The 15623-nt window shown below is 42.9% G+C and overlaps 1 long non-coding RNA gene across 1 annotated transcript; it reads left to right on the top strand.

Moving 5' to 3' along the window:
* On the top strand, positions 1-5550 carry LOC118377559 (uncharacterized). Its single transcript, XR_004824268.2, has 3 exons — positions 1-332; positions 430-500; positions 4575-5550. It is a non-coding gene; the product is annotated as an uncharacterized LOC118377559 (long non-coding RNA).
* The last annotated feature ends 10073 nt before the right edge of the window (positions 5551-15623 follow it).

The following is a 15623-nucleotide window of genomic DNA, read 5'->3' as shown; positions in this document are numbered from 1 at the left end:
CCCTCCTCTAGACCAACTTAGTTGTGAGAAAGTCTGTATCTTTAGAGGAGGTAGCCGTATGACTGTATCATTGATTGATATTCTCCTAATTAGTGATTAACTGACGGTTCTTAGCAGGATTGGGCTAAATGCTGAAATAAAAACCTGAGGTGAAGAACTATCTTTCCCTGCAGTAGAAGTCCATGTGAGAGGAGAGAGCTGTATGATACTAGGAGGACAAGACACCAATAAGAGACTCACAGCAGGTGGTCTTTTCTCCTCTCCAGAGCACCAACTGAAACAGACAGAATGAACAGAGCACGAGGACTGTGTTTCACTTTACTACTACTGGGGTAACTTTCAGCTCAACTTTCAATCCAGATTGCATTGTAGGTACTATGTGGACTTTTGCAGTGTTCTGATGATAATTATGGTCATGTTTTTCCTTAGGTGTGTACATGGGAGCAAGTCTCCTCAAAGAGAAGTGGTATTCAGTAGAGGGATCCAACTCTTTGTTGAAGGTAGGCTAGAATTAAAACCCTTTTGCACTAATAAAATGTAAATGTATAGGTGAATTGTTTTTGTACACATTCTCCCACAACACAGGCCACAATTGGGTCGTTCCACCAATTCGGTGCTTTTTGAGAAGTGTTCCAAAAAATGTTTGATTTCAAGTCATTTTAACATTCTGTCATAAAGGGCCACTCAAATCAATTGGCACGTGGTCTGCAGACAACAGGTGTAGACTAACAGTGAAATGCTTACTTATGGGTCCATGTCCAACAATGCAGAGTTAAAGCTAAGGTAAAACATTTAAAAATAATTTTAAAAGCGACACAAGGAATAAATATACAGTGATTAACAAATAACAATGAGTCAAAAATAACATGGCTAAATACAGGAAGTATAAAATAACATGGCTAAATACAGGAAGTATAAAATAACATGGCTATATACAGGGAACAGAAAATAACATGGCTATATACAGGGAACAGAAAATAACATGGCTAAATACAGGAAGTATAAAATAACATGGCTAAATACAGCAAGTAGAAAATAACATGGCAATATACAGGAAGTATAAAATAACATGGCTATCTACAGGGAACAGAAAATAACATGGCTATATACAGGAAGTATAAAATAACATGGCTAAATACAGCAAGTAGAAAATAACATGGCAATATAAAGGAAGTATAAAATAACATGGCTATATACAGGAAGTATAAAATAACATGGCTATCTACAGGGAACAGAAAATAACATGGCTATATACAGGAAGTATAAAATAACATGGGTATATACAGGACGTATAAAATAACATGGCTATATACAGGAAGTATAAAATAACATGGCTATCTACAGGGAACAGAAAATAACATGGCTATATACAGGAAGTATAAAATAACATGGGTATATACAGGACGTATAAAATAACATGGCTATATACAGGAAGTATAAAATAACATGGCTATCTACAGGGAACAGAAAATAACATGGCTATATACAGGAAGTATAAAATAACATGGCTATATACAGGGAACAGAAAATAACATGGCTATATACAGGGAACAGAAAATAACATGGCTATATACAGGAAGTATAAAATAACATGGCTATATACAGGGAACAGAAAATAACATGGCTATATACAGGGAACAGAAAATAACATGGCTATATACAGGGAACAGAAAATAACATGGCTATATACAGGAAGTATAAAATAACATGGCTATATACAGGGAACATAAAATAACATGGCTATATACAGGGAACAGAAAATAACATGGCTATATACAGGGAACAGAAAATAACATGGCTATATACAGGGAACAGAAAGTAACATGGCTATATACAGGGAACAGAAAATAACATGGCTATATACAGGGAACAGAAAATAACATGGCTATATACAGGGAACAGAAAGTAACATGGCTATCTATAGGAGTAGAAAATATAATGGCTATCTATATACAGGGTGTAAAAAAATAGCATGGCTATATACAGGAAGTAAAAAATAGCATGGCTTTGTACAGGAAGTAGAAAATAACATGGTTACATACAGGGAGTACAAAATAGCATGGCTACATACAGGGAGTACCAGTACCGAGTCGATGTGCAGGGGTACGAGGTAATTGAGGTAGCTATGTACTGTACATATAGGTAGAGGTAAAGTGACTAGGCAACAGCACTTGTTAATTTTCATAAATGACTAAGTGGCAATAAAACTAGACAGCTTGAAGTACTGACTCTGGACATGATTTACCTCTGGTTAGTTCAGTCATTCCTATGGGGGCAATTCATAGGGCTAGTGCCTACAAAATACGCCATTACTTTTGCTCTCTATTAAGTGCCAAATAAAGTAACAACATTAACTGTGACACGGTTGAGGATTTCATCTGAAATCAGCCATAAATCCATGTGACAGGTGGGATTGAAAGCTTGTTGTGTGAAACAGGGAGTGGCATTTGCATGCCAGCTTTACCATCAAAAATGTTTTTGTTAAAAAATGTCTAGCCTGTCTATCTATGGATAACAGGGTTGATGTGTTATGCTCGACCCGCTCAGTTTTCCCCCACAACACCAGACAATTGCCAAAAAAGAGCAGAACCAGCTCAGCTGCTTTTACACTATGATTGGACAATTATATGTTCAATGTTTCTTGTGAAAAAGGAATAGTTTCACCATATTAAAACAAAAGCTCAGTTCACGTAACAGGGATGACCTTAAAATGAGGGACGGATGTAAATTAATCATAACAATAAGTAAATAATCATCTTCAGATATGGCTTTGTCAAAGCAATATAATGTGAGCGGACCAAGTAATTGGGCGTCACTCTAAAGCGGGAAGGTGGAATAAACGAGTCAGGAGTAGGTTTTCTTGATTGAACACAGTTCTCTATTGAGGGCATTTGGTCAACACAAACACTCCAACATAATCAATGAAAATCTTCCAAGGAACAACATACATCTTCTTCTCCAGATGAAACAGGGACACAATAGGCTTATCTTTAAACTACAACAAAAAGTCACGGGATTTTCACTGTCTTAGTGGTTCTTCCTGGATAGCTCCTCTCTCTCGGTGGCCATGTTCCCGAGATAGTTTCCCCCTCCTCTCTGCTGGTTCCATTCTCTCTCTTATAGGGGAAGGAGAGTATGTCATTAGTACCGTCAGCTGTGCTTAATTGCCTCTGGTTACATTGTCTCCCATGCCTTGTTGGGCTACTATCCATGAGCCCAGCCTGCCCTCTGGTGGTCCTTCCACAATAATAACTAGGAAACCTGGAGAAAGTTTGGGTGAAGTGGGTTAAAATATTCCAAGGTTACACAGGGTTGATGCTGAGTTTTGAAACTTTAGCAAATATTTATTCATATTGAAAATCCCATTTATTTACTGAATTTACTATAATTTTAAGGACAGATGGAGGAGAAGAGAAGCAAGAACAGGTAGGGAACATTTAATAAAAACACAGAGATGAAACAGAACACAGACAGCGTCTGGACAGGGGAAACATAAACAACAATAATGCTGACACGGGGAACCAACTGAGGAACAGACAGATATAGAGGGGCAATCCACAAATTTGAAGGAGTCCAGGTGAGTCCATTGAGCACTGATGCTGGTGACAGGTGTGCATAATTAAGGGAAGCCTGGCACCCTTGAGCGCCAGAGAGGGGGAGTGGGAGCAGGTGTGACAGTACAGCCGGCGTCCCAACTGGGCGAGCCTGACGGGCCGGCCGAGGCATGGGTGCTGGACTAGCCGGCTGAGGCGTAGAAGCCCGACGAGCCAGCTGAGGCGTAGAAGCCGACGGGCCCGGTGAGGCGTGAAAGCCTGACGAAACGGCTGAGGCGTGGGAGCCCGATGAGCCGGCTGGGGCATGACGTGGGATGGATGCCTGCCTAGCCAACCGAGGCAAGAAAACGTCTCGAGCCAGCGAAGGCGTGGAAGCCCGACTGGCCGGCTGAGGCGTGGAAGCCTAACGAGCCAGCTAAGGCGTGGAAGCCTAACGAGCCAGCGTGGAAGCCGACGGGCCGGGTGAGGCGTGAAAGCCTAACGAGCTAGCTGAGGCACCCCCGTTTCCATCGGCGACGGCATATGGACCCAACGTTGCCAACAAAAACAAAAAACTTCCAATAGTGGTGTCAGACACGGACAGCGTCTGGACACAGGTAGAGTAAACTACAATAATGCTGACACGGGGAACACAACTGAGGAACAGACAGATATAGAGGGGCAATCAACAAAATGAAGGAGTCCAGGTGAGTCCAATGAGCTCTGATGCGTGTCATGACGGTGACAGGTGTGCGTAATGAAGGGCAGCCTGGCACCCTCGAGCGCCAGAGTGGGGTAGTGGGAGCAAGCATGATAATAATATAACAGGCTTTAAAATTCAATATTGGTGCACAATTTCTACTTAAATATCAAAAGGACACAAAAGCCTCTCATTTCGTGGAACGACCCAATTGTCTGTATTCAATAACATTTGTTCAAGATATACTGTAGTACAGAGTTCCAAATGTTTCTAAACGTGTTTGGTTCCAACACCTTTCACCCCGAGAGCTTCATGCATGTTGATGTTCTTTCTCTCCGCAGGTTTGAACCCTTCTAATCCCTCTGTAGTAATCCTCTCCTCATTTGGGCACAACCCTGGTGCCTCACCTACACTGGTGTGTATACTCAGTGGTTTAAAAACACACCATTTGTTGGACATCATTTGGTGGATCAACGACACAGTGGTAACCCCTGAGAACAATGCCATTCGGAGTTCCAGGCGAAGTGATGGCACGTACACAACTACCGGACTGTGGACTATGTCTGGAAAGGACTGGAATCCCTATAGTAACTATGAGTGTGGAACCAGACATGAAGGAAAGCATTATAGAAATGGTACACAGCCCTCGCTTTGCATGGATTTTACTTGATTACAAATATTTGTTAACCTATCAAAAATTATCCTTAGCATTTCATGTACAATCTTTACTATTATTAAAGTATTCATGATGTTTCTTGAGTATTTTATTGAAAGAGCAGGTAGCCTAGTGGTTAGAGCTTTGGAATAATAACTGAAAGGTTGCAAGTTCAAATCCCTGAGCTGACAAGGTACAAATCTGTTATTCTGCCCCTTAACAGGCAGTTAACCCACTGTTCCTAGGCTGTCATTGAAAATAAGAATTTGTTCTAAACTGACTTGCCTAGTTAAAGAAAAAAATACAAATAAATAAATAAAGATTATCTTTCTGGTTGCCATTACCATATGTTGACACTAGATGGCGTTCACTGCCTGCAGTTGTAGTGTTTGTGTTGAGTGATGGTAAGTTCATATGCATGGCATCTCTGTTTCACAAACTCACTGAGCACCCTCAAAGCACCCTCTAGTGGTCTCATGGGTGGAATGTTATTAATATTTCTCAATATGTCATAATGAATAACTTTATTTTATTTTTTACCAATGAAACTCTGGTGTTACTATGTGAAACGGTTTTGTTATAGTTCAGTCTTCTGTGATGTATATCAAGTGTAATATTGGGATGCAGACTCAAAATGGAATACATTTCAACTCTATATCTGACATGGTACAGGTGTCTTCTTTTTTTAAGCCCATAACCATGTGTGTGAGCGGTATACTTTTGTATTAAAGTAGATTTGTTTAAGACTACCAATAAACACTATGACCCTGATTTAGCCCACTGCAGTAAAAGGTTAATACTGGGGCAAACCTATCTTGATTCAAATTTCAGATTATAGTATAGCGATACCTGTAACTATTTTCTGTGAAATGTACCATGTTATATAACTGTATTTACTAGAGTATGGATCTTATCCCTTTAAAAGGCTAGGAAACAACACGTCCACAAATATGTGCAACAAAGCTTATATTTGAATGTGAGTTCAAAAGTGTTAAAGGACAGGCACATTCAGCACTTCAGATGTTGTCAATGATGACATCCATTTCTATGCCTGAGCAAAAATAATAAACCACCAAACCAAACCGGTTTCAGTGCTCAGAGGCAAGTCAGGACCTGTCAAAATCTACAACCCAGAGTGTGATGACAGGTGTTCAAATGCAGCAGTGACCAATGTTCCCTCAAATTGGGGGGCTGGGCAAATATTAGGTCTTATGAGTGGAAACTTGATCATTGTGAGAACTTTGTGCAACTTCAGGCACTCGTATACAGTGAACACTGAGGCTATACCCTTACAGTTTTAGACAGTAGCCAATAGGCTATTGTGGCTATTTGAACATAATGTAGGCCTACCAACAAAACCAAAGGAGCAAATCCCAAAACATTTTCACATGGATATATCTTTTGATTTCTATGATATAGCCTACAGTATATGTGGTGTTCAATGCAGGTGTTACGTGTCTCCTTGAAGGAGGGAGGTGCAGGGATCAGGAGCAGGAGAGCAAGGAAGTCCCAGTGGCACACTAGTTTATTTAGATGTCCCAACTCCACAACAACATGGGGGGTACACCCAAACGAGGTTGGAGAAATCTCTACTCCTAAACACATACCAAAACGGTACAACTACCGTGTGAAAGAAAACCTTGTGGTGCAGACACGCACCCCTAACAAAGTAACCACAGCAAAAATCAAATCAAATGTATTTATATAGCCCTTCTTACATCAGCTGATATCTCAAAGTGCTGTACAGAAACCCAGCCTAAAACCCCAAACAGAAAGCAATGCAGGTGTAGAAGCATGGTGGCTAGGAAAAACTCCAGAGAAAGGCCAAAACCTAGGAAGAAACCTAGAGAGGAACCAGGCTATGAGGGGTGGCCAGTCCTCTTCTGGCTGTGCCGGGTGGAGATTATAACAGAACATGGTCAAGATGTTCAAATGTTCATAAATGACCAGCATGGTCAAATAATAATAATCACAGTAGTTGTCGAGGGTGCAGCAAGTCAGCACCTCAGGAGTAAATGTCAGTTGGCTTTTCATAGCCGATCATTCAGAGTATCTCTACCGCTCCTGCTGTCTCTAGAGAGTTGACAACAGCAGGTCTGGGACATGTAGCACGTCCGGTGAACAGGTCATGGTTCCATAGCCGCAGGTAGAACAGTTGAAACTGGAGCAGCAGCACGGCCAGGTGGACTGGGGACAGCAAGGAGTCATCATGCCAGGTAGTCCTGAGGCATGGTCCGAGGGCTCAGGTCCTCCGAGAGAGAGAGAGAGAAAGAAAGAGAGAAAGAGAGAATTAGAGAGAGCATACTTAAATTCACACAGGACACCGGATAAGACAGGAGAAGTACTCCAGATATAACAGTCTGACCCTAGCCCCTACTAGCAAACAATCCCGCACAAAGACTAGCAGGCAGCGGAGGTAAATAAACCCACCGAAATCAACTAATATAGGACACAGTTGTAAACAATACAGACAAACACAAATGAAAAATGGATCGGTGGTAGCTAGTAGGCCGGCAAGCGGTACCGGAGCGCCAAGTCTAGGTCCAAGAGGCTTCTAAACAGCTTCTACCCCCAAATCATAAGATTCCTGAACATCTAATCAAATGGCTACCCACACTCTTTTACGCTGCTGCTACTCTCTGTTTATTATCTATGCATAGTCACTATAATAACTCTACCTACATGTACATATTACCTCAACTACCTTGACTAACCGGTGCTGCAAATTGACTCTAAACCAGTAACCCATGTATATTATTGTTATTTTACTGCTGCTCTTTAATAATTTGTTACTAATATTTCTTTTTTTTAAAGGTATTTTTCTTGAAACTGCATTGTTGGTTAAGGGCTTGTAAGTAAGCATTTCACTGTAAGGTTGTATTCGGCACATGTGTAAAATAACATTTGATTTTAATTAAGACATAAGCTTTTTACCTGAATACATGTTTTGTACTCTTGTAGGAATCAGAAACTCCCCATTTGCTGACCTATATTTAGCTATAGATTAACCTTTTTTGGATCCAGGTAGAACCATTTTGGGTTCCATGTAGAACCCTCTGTAAAAATGATTCTTTATGGAACCCAAAAGGGTTCTTCTACCTGGAACCAAAAAGGTTTCTTGAAAGGGTTATCCTATGGGGACAGCCAAAGAACCCGAGGTTCTAGATATAACTTTTTTTCTGGGTGTACTGCCAAAATACGTTGCCTTTCAAATTGGACAGACACACACTTTCCCATCCCATCTCATTCCTCATATCTCCAAGGTTTCTTCAACAAGTGTCCCAAATCTGCTGAATTTACTCACACAGCAAGCTGAGCTCCAACAACAATTTCATTGGCTGATAATGGCAATTGGGTTGTGTTTGTTAATTCTTCACAGGAATCAGTAGGCAACCAGTGGCCCCAAGAATATAAGCAAACGCATGCATGACCAGGACAAAATAAAGAAGTGGTTGTGAGTTTGTATGTGAAAGTGCAATGCAGATTAGTTAATTATTTGTATATTTTATTGATGATATTATGAACTTATACATTATGCAAAAATATCTTTAGAGGGCTGACAGAAACAAAATTGTTGTTTGGAACATAAACTAGAGAGAATTCAGCTTTGTGCATATGACCATTTGTATAACAGCTTGTTGTTGAGAGATACATCCAGGAACAAGAGCAGCATTGTCTCAGTTGAATGCAAATTAATTACTTAAAAATCATATAATGTGATTTTATGTATTTTTGTTTTAGATTCCGTCTCTCACAGTTGAAGTGTACCTATGATAAAAATTACAGACCTCTACATGCTTTGTAAGTAGGAAAACCTGCAAAATCGGTAGTGTATCAAATACTTGTTCTCCCCACTGTATGTGCATCATACAGGTCATTGAAGCTACTTTGGATTTTTTTGCTGTTGTTGTTGTTGCTCAAGACATGGATAATCACCACGAGACCCTATCTATAAGACTCCAATTGACGCATAAAACATGAAGAGGGGGCGATATCAATATTTACATTCTAGGAGAGTTATTCTCCTCCTTTTTTTCACATTCCTTTTATTGGTCATGTCACGTTAATTTCACAACAGTACAAAGTCCTTTATTTGTTTCGGACAATAAGGGATACTAATCAAACTGGCTACAATTGCTCTAAAGTAATAGTTTTTCCGTGACGTCGGTCTGAAAAGCCCTTAATCCCTCCCAGACTAGGGAGGATGTGCAGCTTCAGGGTTTTCATCTAGAACTACTGTCCTCTCTGCAAACAACCCCAGAACCCCTGTGTGTGTGAAGCCTTATCGCTGCTTTCGGTGTCCAACCACCGACAGAGAGTCATCTAGAGAGCTGTGAGCCAGAGTGGGTGTTGGCTTGCTCTCTCTCTCTTGCTCTCTCTCTTTCGCTCTTTCCCTCTCTCTCCCTCTCTCTCTCTCTCTCCCTCTCTCTCTCTCTCTCTCTCTCTCTCTCTCTCTCTCTCTCTCTCTCTCTCTCTCTCTCTCTCTCTCTCTCTCTCTCTCTCTCTCTCTCTCTCTCTCTCTCTCTCTCTCTCTCTCTCTCTCTCTCTCTCTCTCTCTCTCTCACAAGACAGAATGGTGACTAATGCTGGCGGCAAGCCAGGCCGGTATTTACATGTCTGTGAAGGGAAAGGGGAAAACAGGAACCGGTCTGAACCAGCGCGCGCCGACTCTCAGGGGAAGTCCAACCCACTCCCTCCCTCCCTCCCTCCTTTCTCTCTCTCTCTCTCTCTCTCTCTCTCTCTCTCTCTCTCTCTCTCTCTCTCTCTCTCTCTCTCTCTCTCTCTCTTTCCGACTCAGACGAGGACTGGCTGAACTTTTCCCCAAGCACCCCGTTACATTCTGTCTCCTGTAAGAGGACCCGGGTATACATTCCTGAGAAGTGGAAGAGGACCCATCCTCCATCTTCTCCCAAGGCAGTTCAATGATGATGAAAATGCATGCATGGGGATTGGAGCACCACAGGGCGTCCATGACAGGTGTTTTCACCACAGTTACATAAGGCGGTCAGGAGGTGTCATGGGCATGTCATATGTATTGATTATCATAAGGCATGCATACTTGACATGTGTACATATCTACACATACCTACGCTGAGAAGAACCATATGTACTGGATGGGGTGTAGTGGATACACCTCATATGGGTCAGGGCACTGGCGTATCCGCCCTCCCCTTCCCTGCAACCGCAAGATGGGGCCCACAGTCTCTGGGGGGGGAATGTGTAGAATAGCAGGAAATTAGCTTTAACATGCTAAATTCTCTTAGCCTCATTGGAAAATGTGTAGAATAACATGAGATTAGCTATAAAACTGCACATTTTTGTCTGCCCAATGGCAATATGTGGAGAATTGCAGGATATTAGCTTTAAAACAGCAACATTTTCTCAGCCTCATTTCAAAATGTGTAGACAAGCAGGAGGTTAGCTATGAAACTGCACATTTTTCTCTTTGTCCATGGCAAAATGTGTAGAATTGTAGGTAATTAGCTTTAAAACAGCAACATTTCTCTCAGCCTCATGGCAAAAGGTGTAGGCAAGCATGAGATTAGCTATAAAACTGCACATTTTTCTCTTTGTCCATGGCAAAATGTGTAGAATTGTTTCCCCATCAAAGAAAAAAAAAAATATATATATATATATATATATATATATAAACTCAGCAAACTAAGAAATGTCCTCTCACTGTCAACTTTGTTTATTTTCAGCAAACTTAACATGTGTAAATATTTGTGTGAACATGACAAGATTCAACAAGTGAGACATAAACTGAACAGGTTCCACAGACATGTGACTAAAATAAACAGAATAATGTGTCCCTGAACAAAGGGGGGGGGGTCAAAATCAAAAGTAACAATCAGTATCTAGTGTGGCCACCAGCTGCATTACATACAGCAGTGCATCTCCTCCTTATGAACTGCACCAGATTTGTCAGTTCTTGCTGCGAGATGTTACCCCACTCTTCCACCAAGGCACCTGCAAGTTCCCAGACATTTCTGGGGGGAATGGCCCCAGCCCTCACCCTCCAATCCAACAGGTCCCAGACGTGCTCAATGGGATTGAGATCAGGGCTCTTCGCTGGCTATGACAGAACACTGACATTCCTGTCTTGCAGGACATCACGCACAGAATGAGCAGTATGGCTGGTGGCATTGTCATGCTGGAGGGTCATGTCAGGATGAGCCTGCAGGAAGGGTACAACATGAGGGAGGAGGATGTCTTCCCTGTAACGCACAACGTTGAGATTGCCTGCAATGAGAACATGCTCAGTCCGATGATGCTGTGACACACTGCGCCAGACCATGACGGATCCTCCACTTCCAAATCGATCCCACTCCAGAGTACAGGACTCGGTGTAACACTCATTCCTTCTACGATAAACGCGAATCGGACCATCACCCCTGGTGAGACAAAACCGTGACTCGTCAGTGAAGAGCTCTTTTTGCCAGTTCTGTCTTGTCCAGCGACGGTGGGTTTGTACCCATAGGCGAATTTGTTGCCAGTGATGTCTGGTGAGGACCTACCTTACAAGAGGCCTACAAGCCCTCAGGCCAGCCTCTCTCAGCCTATTGCGGACAGTCTGAGCACTGATGGAGGGATTGTGCATTCCTGGTGTAACTTGGGCAGCTTGTTGTTGTCATCCTGTACCTGTCCGGCAGGTGTGATGTTCAGATGTACCGATCCTGTGCAGGTGTTGTTACATGTGGTCTGCCAATGCGAGGACGATCAGCTGTCCGTCTTGTCTACTTGTATCACTGTCTTAGGCGTCTCACAGTACGGACATTGCAATTTATTGCCCTGGCCACATCTGTAGCCCTCATGCCTCTCTGCAGCATGCCTAAGGCACATTCACGCAGATGAGCAGGGACCCTGGGCATCTTTCTTTTGGTGTTTTTCAGAGTCAGCAGAAAGGCCTCTTTGATGTCCTAAGTTTTCATAACTGTGACCTTAATTGCCTACCGTCTGTAAGCTGTTAGGGTCTTAACGACCTTTCCACAGGTGTTCATTAATTGTTTATGGTTCATTGAACAAGCATGGGAAACAGTGTTTAAACCCTTTACAATGAAAATCTGTGAAGTTATTTGTATTTTTATGAATTATCTTTGAAAGACAGGATCCTAAAAAGGGACATTTCTTTTTTTGCTGAGTATATGTACTGAACAAAAATATAAATGTAGGGCCTCCTGGGTGGCGCAGTGGTTAAGGGCTGTGCCACCAGAGACTCTGTGTTCACGCCCAGGCTCTGTCGTGACCGGGAGGTCCGTGGGGCGATGCACAATTGGCCTAGCATTGTCCGGGTTAGGGTGGGTTTGGCCGGTAGGGATATCACTGGTGCGACTCCTGTGGCGGGCCGGGCGCAGTGCACGCTAACCAAGGTTGTCAGGTGCACAGTGTTTCCTCCGACACATTGGTGCGGCTGGCTTCCGGGTTGGATGCGCAGTGTGGCTTGGTTGGGTTGTGTATCGGTGGACGCATGACTTTCTACCTTCGTCTCTCCCGAGCCCGTACGGGAGTTGGAGCGATGAGACAAGATAGTAGCTACTAATAATTGGATACCACAAAATTGGGGAGAAAAGGAGGTAAAATTACAAACAAAAAAACACAAAATATATATAAATATATATAAATGTAACATGTAACAATTTCAAAGATTTTACTGTTACAGTTCATAGAAGGAAATCAGTCAATTGAATTAAATTCATTAGGCCCTAATCTATGAATTTCACATGAATGGGAAGGGGCGCAGCCATCCACTGGGGAGCCAGGCCCAGCCACTGGGGAGCCAGTCCCACCCACTGGGAAGCCAGTCCCACCCACTGGGGAGCCAGTCCCACCCACTGGGGAGCCAGGCCCAGCCAATTGGAATTAGTTTTTCACCACAAAAGGGCTTTATTACAGACAGAAATATTCCTCAGCACTTTATGTGTTCAGTGTATATATATATATATACAGTATATACAATTTGGAGAGGAGGGGTTTGCTCAGACCTTGCGGGGGGGGGGGGCAGTGAAACTGCGGTACACGACTGGGGTGAGGGGGTGTCACGGCTCTCGTCGTAATGAGGATCGGACCAAAGTGCAGCGTGGTAAGTGTTCATGATTTTATTTGATCACAAAACACTCTAACAAAATAAATAAGAGGGAAAACCAAAACAGTTCTGTAAGGTGCATAAACTATACAGAAAACAACTACCCACAAAATACAGGTGTGGAAAAGGCTGCCTAAGTATGATTCCCAATCAGAGACAACGATAGACAGCTGTCCCTGATTGAGAACCATACCCGGCCAAAGCATAGAAATAAAAAAAACTAGAATGCCCACCCTTGTCACACCCTGGCCTAACCAAAATAGAGAATAAAAGTCTATTTATGGCCAGGGCGTGACAGGGGGTTTAAACATTCGCCCCTGACTGCCCATGATGTGGCTTCATTTGGTTTGGGAGTCATCTGCCCGGCTATTTAGGGCACATTTACGCTTAAGATCTATATCAGGACATCACGATCATCAGCACAGAGATCACACTTGTCCAGTCCGGTAAATTGATTTCTCATCCTGACCATCTATGCATGTGTGGAGAGACTTCTCTTTTGGCCAGCTAGGATATGACACTAAATTCTTTCTTTCTGTCATACTGTATTTTGAAGGAAATAGGAGGAAAGGGAAAATGTAATAATAATTAAAACATAAATAGAGAAGTTATTTGACATAGCATCAGAATAAATTACACTCAAATCAAATGTTTACAGCCCATTACTGCCTAACACGCAATGACAGCCAGGTTGGCGTTATGAAACCAATTGTCAGACTGAATAGAATCAGATTAAGTATCTGCAAATCAGGGGACAGGGTCAGGCTGGTGTAAGCTGCTTCACACTACAGACAGTCAGGCTACAGACACCCACTACAGACAGTCATGCTACAGACACCCACGACAGACAGTCAGGCTACAGACACCCACTACAGACAGTCAGGCTACAGACACCCACTACAGACAGTCATGCTACAGACACCCACTACAGACAGTCATGCTACAGACACCCACTACAGATAGTCACAATACAGACACCCACTACAGACAGTCAGGCTACAGACACCCATCTCAGACAGTCACATTACACACACCCACTACAGACAGTCAGGCTACAGACACCCACTACAGACAGTCAGGCTACAGACACCCACTACAGACAGTCAGGCTACAGACACCCACTACAGACAGTCAGGCTACAGATACCCACTACAGACAGTCAGGCTACAGACACCCACTACAGACAGTCAAGCTACAGACACCCACTACAGACTGTCAGGCTACAGAAACCCACTACAGACAGTCACACTACAGACACCCATCTCAGACAGTCACTCTACAGACAGTCACACTACTTTTTATTTTTATTTATTTTATTTCACCTTTATTTAACCAGGTAGGCTAGTTGAGAACAAATTCTCATTTGCAACTGCGACCTGGCCAAGATAAAGCATAGCAGTGTGAACAGACAACAACACAGAGTTACACATGGAGTAATCAATTAACAAGTCAATAACACAGTAGGAAAAAAAAGGGGAGTCTATATACATTGTGTGCAAAAGCCATGAGGAGGGAGGCGAATAATTACAATTTTGCAGATTAACACTGGAGTGATAAATGATCAGATGGTCATGTACAGGTAGAGATATTGGTGTGCAAAAGAGCAGAAAAGTAAATAAATAAAAACAGTATGGGGATGAGTTAGGTGAAAATGGGTGGGCTATTTACCAATAGACTATGTACAGCTGCAGCGATCGGTTAGCTGCTCAGATAGCAGATGTTTGAAGTTGGTGAGGGAGATAAAAGTCTCCAACTTCAGCGATTTTTGCAATTCGTTCCAGTCACAGGCAGCAGAGTACTGGAACGAAAGGCGGCCAAATGAGGTGTTGGCTTTAGGGAGGATCAGTGAGATACACCTGCTGGAGCGCGTGCTACGGATGGGTGTTGCCATCGTGACCAGTGAACTGAGATAAGGCGGAGCTTTACCTAGCATGGACTTGTAGATGATGGTGCTTTAGTGACAAAACGAATGGAACTGTGATAAACTGCATCCAGTTTGCTGAGTAGAGTGTTGGAAGCAATTTTGTAGATGATATCGCCAAAGTCGAGGATCGGTAGGATAGTCAGTTTTACTAGGGTAAGTTTGGCGGCGTGAGTGAAGGAGGCTTTGTTGCGAAATAGAAAGCCGACTCTTGATTTGATTTTCGATTGGAGATGTTTGATATGAGTCTGGAAGGAGAGTTTACAGTCTAGCCAGACACCTAGGTACTTATAGATGTCCACATATTCAAGGTCGGAACCATCCAGGGTGGAGATAGCGAACGGTTGAAAAGCATGCATTTGGTTTTACTAGCGTTTAAGAGCAGTTGGAGGCCACGGAAGGAGTGTTGTATGGCATGAAAGCTCGTTTGGAGGTTAGATAGCACAGTGTCCAAGGACGGGCCGGAAGTATATAGAATGGTGTCGTCTGCGTAGAGGTGGATCAGGGAATCGCCCGCAGCAAGAGCAACATCATTGATATATACAGAGAAAAGAGTCTGCCCGAGAATTGAACCCTGTGACACCCCCATAGAGACTGCCAGAGGACCGGACAGCATGCCCTCCGATTTAACACACTGAACTCTGTCTGCAAAGTAATTGGTGAACCAGGCAAGGCAGTCATCCGAAAAACCGAGGCTACTGAGTCTGACGATAAGAATATGGTGATTGACA

Source organism: Oncorhynchus keta, chromosome 22 (genome assembly GCF_023373465.1).
Source record: "Oncorhynchus keta strain PuntledgeMale-10-30-2019 chromosome 22, Oket_V2, whole genome shotgun sequence".
NCBI classification, from domain to species: domain Eukaryota; kingdom Metazoa; phylum Chordata; class Actinopteri; order Salmoniformes; family Salmonidae; genus Oncorhynchus; species Oncorhynchus keta.
This window is presented reverse-complemented; position numbering and strand designations above follow the sequence as displayed.